Below are 4,770 nucleotides of genomic sequence, written 5' to 3'. Positions count from 1 at the left end.
TGTGTGTGTGTGTGTGTGTGTGTGTGTGTGTGTGTGTGTATGCGTGCGTGCGTGTGTGATTCTTTTATTCTTTTACTTGTTTTTCAGTCAGTTGACTGCGGCCCTGCTGGAGCATCGCATTGAAGGGGTATAGTGGAACAAATCGACTCCAGGGCATTTCTTCTTCTTGTTTTGAGTCTAGTACTTAGTCTATCATTCTCTTTTCCTGAACCGCTAGTTTACGGGGTCGTAAACACACCAACACCGGTTGTCAAGCGAAATGGGAATACAAACACACAAAGACACACACATAGATACATACATACGGGCTTCTTTCAGTTTCCGTCTATCAAATCCACTCACGAAGCTTTGATTGGCCCGAGACTATAGTAGAAGACACTTACCCTAGGTGCCATGCAGTGGGACTGAACTCGGAACCATATGGTTGGGAACCAAGGTTCTTATCACACAACTACGCCTGTACTTTTGTTCTTTTAACTAGTGTCACTCATTCGACTGCGGTCATGCTGGAGCAACACCTTCAGGAACTTTTAATTGAACGAATCGAACCCACCGGAACTTCTTTAAAACTCGGTACTTATGTCCGTCCCTGCTCCCGAACTGCTAAGTTACGCAGACGTAAACAAACCAACACCGGTTGTCACGCAGTTATGAGGGACAATACAGGTATATATATATATATATATATATATATATATTCTTTTGCTTCATCAGTTGACTGCGGCCATGCTGGAGCACCACCTTGAACGGTTTTAGTCGAACAAACCCACCTTAGAAGTTATTTTTTTTTAAGCCTGGTACTTATTGTATCGTTCTCTTCTTACCGAACCGCTACGTTACGGGGACGTAAACACACCGACACCGGTTGTCAAGCGGTTATGATGGGGACGAGCACACACACACACACACACACACACATACACACTCACATATGCGACGGGATTCTTTCAGTTTCCACCTACCAAATCCACTCACAAGGCTTTGTTCGGCTCGAGACTATAGTAGAAGACACTTGCCTACGGTGCCACGCAGTGGGACTGAACGCGGAACCATGTGATTGGGAAGCAAGCTCCTTACCACGCAGCCACGACAGCGTCTATATATTTAATTGCGTGTGTGTGTGTGTGTGTGTGCGTATGTGTAAATGTGTGCGTACGTGTGTGTATGTGTATGTTTAGTTTTTAATGTAAGTTTCTATGTCTACATTTGTGAGTGTTTTCAGTCTGTGTACGTGTGTGTATCTGTGTATGTGCGTTCATGTTAATCTTAGTGTGTGTATACTTCTGTGTGTGTTTTCGGTCTATGGATGTGTGTGTATGTGTGTTCATATCCATGTATTGGTGCGTGTGTGTGTGTGTGTGTGCGTTTGTATCACTTAGTGTGCTTTTAATATTTCATCATTTGCGTGTGGTTTTGGTTCGTGTGTCTGTTCGTGTGCATTCGCGCCAGTGTGTATATGCGTATTTATATACACGTTTGTATACATTCATGTATATGTTGTTTGTTTTTATTAATCCGTCGGCGTGTTCACTCACACGCGCGCGAGCACACACCCGCACAATCTCTCTCTCTCTCTCTCTCTCTCTGTCTTTTACTTTCTCTGTACGTGTATATGCATGTGTGTGTATGTGTATGTGTTTATCTGTGTGTGCGCGTCTGAGTGAGATTGCATGTGTGAGTGTGTGAGCGTGTGTGTGTGTATTCATTCACCTGCATGTGTGTTTTTGTCCGGAGAAGTATACACGAATGTTTGTTACTACTTTGCGTATATTATTTTTATAGGAATTTATGTGATCTATGAGTCTATCTGTATGTCAATGGATTTTTTTTTCTTCATCTAATTAATTTCTGCCGGTAAAACATTGTTTTCGTCTGTAAAACAATGTTTCACCTTTTTTTTTTTTTTTTTTTTCACTTTTCTCATTCTGTGTTTCTATTACTTTAAAATTTATTAACGAGTCTGAATTGTTTTTTTTTTTTTTTTCATTTAGTGTCTTGAGTAAGGTATTTTGTCTTCGACTGAAATATCTCTCTTGTTGTTGCTCGTTGTTTAGCAGCCCCAGGCAAGCAATGACCGAATATTGAATGGACTTATAACTAAAGACATTCCGGCCGGCTGTGACCTCATACTCTAATTTTATATATACCTAGTACTTCTGGTATTCAGTGTAACTTTTCCTTTTCTCTTTTTTTTTTAAACTGTGGGATGTGATGTGAGAAAGATACGATAATCATCCTTAGCATCTTCACAAAGGCTACCACGCTGTTAAGTGTGAACGTGTAAAATGTACGGAGCAGACGACACGAGCAGACGACACATCTGTCGTCTGCTTGTTACGTTGATCGAGTTGTGCAATGGGCGAAGGAGATGAATGGTAGTGAAGAGATGATAGTCTCCAGCCTTAGATTAATCCTGAACAAGAAGACCTACTTATGATCAAAGATGTTCCAGTCGTGACCATCTCCTCAGTTTATTTATTGGGATCTCTTTGGTTTGACGGGCAACATTTTTCATTTATGTTTTATGTAGTGTTTTTGGTACCGAAACACTTTCAAACTTCGTATACTTGTATATTTTGTGTTATAGAACAGATAAAAAATTTTGTATTCGAAGTTATTTCATGTTAAAAATTGTCTTATTTCTATAAGGTCGATTACATCGACCCCAGTCCGTAACTGGTACTTATTTAATCGACCCCGAAAGGATGAAAGGCAAAGACGACATCGGCGGAATTTGAACTGAGAACGTAACAGCAGACGAAATACCGCTAAGCATTTCGCCCGGCGTGCTAACGTTTCTGCCAGCTCGCCGCCTTAATTTTAAAACAACATTGTTGAGTACGTGTGAGAGGGTAGATATGGCTAGTTTGATTAGGAAACAGGTAGAATGTTGGTTCTAATATGGTCGATTTAAATGCTGAAGCTGTGGCTCTCAGTATTTGCAGTCTCCGCTTTCTCTCTATTTACATGTATATATGTATGTATATTTTGTATATCTAACCCAAGCGGTTTTATTTGGTTATGTGTGTGTGTGTGTGTGTGTGTGTGTGTTTGAGTTTTGTCTTCCACCACTGCTTGAAAACTGGTGTTGGTTTGTTTACGTTCCCGTAATTTAGCTGTTCGGCCTAAAGGGGCCGAAAGAAAAAGTGCCAGGCTTCAAAGAAAGAAACAAAAATAAAATAAATTAAAAGAAAAAGAAATAAAATGAAAAAAAAAAAAGTATAGGATCGATTCATTCGACTAAAAATTCTTCAAGGCGATGCTCCAGCATGACCGCAGTCCAGCGACTGAAACAAGTAAAAGATAGAAAATAAAAGATAAAAAAGTTAAAAAACACCAGCTCCAGGTTGGACGGACAATTGCTAAATTCCCATGGTGGTTAAAATCTAGAGTTTATATTGTGGACGTACAAAATTGGAAGAAAGATTGAGTGATAGTAAGAGGCTGGGGCAGTAAAGAGTCGGAGGCCTTTGAAAGTAAAGTGAATGGCGTCGAAGAAGGAGAAATTTATGTAGCTGTGTTCAGAAGATAATGGCTTGGCGGGAAAGGGTGACCTGTCAACATCCTTTAACCATGCGATAGCCATTTTATAAGGCTATCTCATGAATCTATCTATGGTTCGGATTCAGACATATACACATACACACACATACACATGCAAACAAACACATACACATAAAGATACACACTTAGACACCCATACACACACGCTCTCTTTTCGTCTCTCTCTCTCTCTCTCTCTCTCTCTCTCTCTCTTTCCTTTCTTTCCCCTCTCTCTTTTCTCTCTATCTTTCTCCCCTCTTACCCGCTGTCTTCCTCTCACCTCTCTTATACACCCCTCTCTTTCAATCACACTTTCTTATAAAACTCCCCATTTCAAGTATTTGCGTCCTGTACCTTGAAGTACCTAAAAATCTTTTGATAAAGATGTGTGTATGTGTATAGACACGCACGCACACACACACACATATATATATATATATACCTTATAACTCCTTCACTGCTAGTGAAAGAAAGGGACTACGTTACCAATTTTGAGTCGAAATCCAACTACTTTTATTGCTTTCCCAAAATACAGAAGTCAAAAGAAACTACTACAACCAAAAGACCTTTAACTAAGACTCATTATAGCTGGTACAGCCTGTCCTACACATCGTCTGAACAACCTCCTTGACATTATCCTAAAACCACTATGGAGTCACATATCCAGTTTCATTCGGGATGACATCGATTTTCTGTCACACCTGCCCAAAACAACAGAATCCTATTCACCGATAGTTAATTTTGATGTAACAAACTTATATACGATCATTTCACATGATTGGGGACTTAATGCCATAAAATATTGATTGGGTCGAGAAACATAGAGATGCGATCCCCAGTATTTTCTCTCCTTGTTTATTTCCGTGTTTCTTTCTGTGGAAGAGCGTAGGCTCGAAACGTTAAATACTTTTTCACTTCCCGAGCGTTAAACTAATACATCTGATTATTGTCTGCACCACCTGTCTTCGTCTTTTATTTTATTTTTGTGAATTCTCCCTATATATATATAATAAATGAGTATATGCATATATACGTACATGTATGTACATACCTACATCTACCTGTATATATAGATGCATATCTGGGTACAGGACGTTGCAAACAAAGCGTAGAAAAAATAATAAACAGAGTACAGAAAATGCACAGGTCACATAGAGAACATTTCCTTCATCAGCTGCCACCATTCTAACACTGGCGTTTCGAAGAATTAGGGCAGGACGCATCATT

This window comes from Octopus bimaculoides, chromosome 20 (assembly GCF_001194135.2).
Source record: "Octopus bimaculoides isolate UCB-OBI-ISO-001 chromosome 20, ASM119413v2, whole genome shotgun sequence".
Classification (NCBI taxonomy): Eukaryota; Metazoa; Mollusca; class Cephalopoda; order Octopoda; family Octopodidae; genus Octopus; species Octopus bimaculoides.
The sequence above is the reverse complement of the archived record's forward strand: the minus strand, read 5'-3'. Positions refer to the sequence as shown.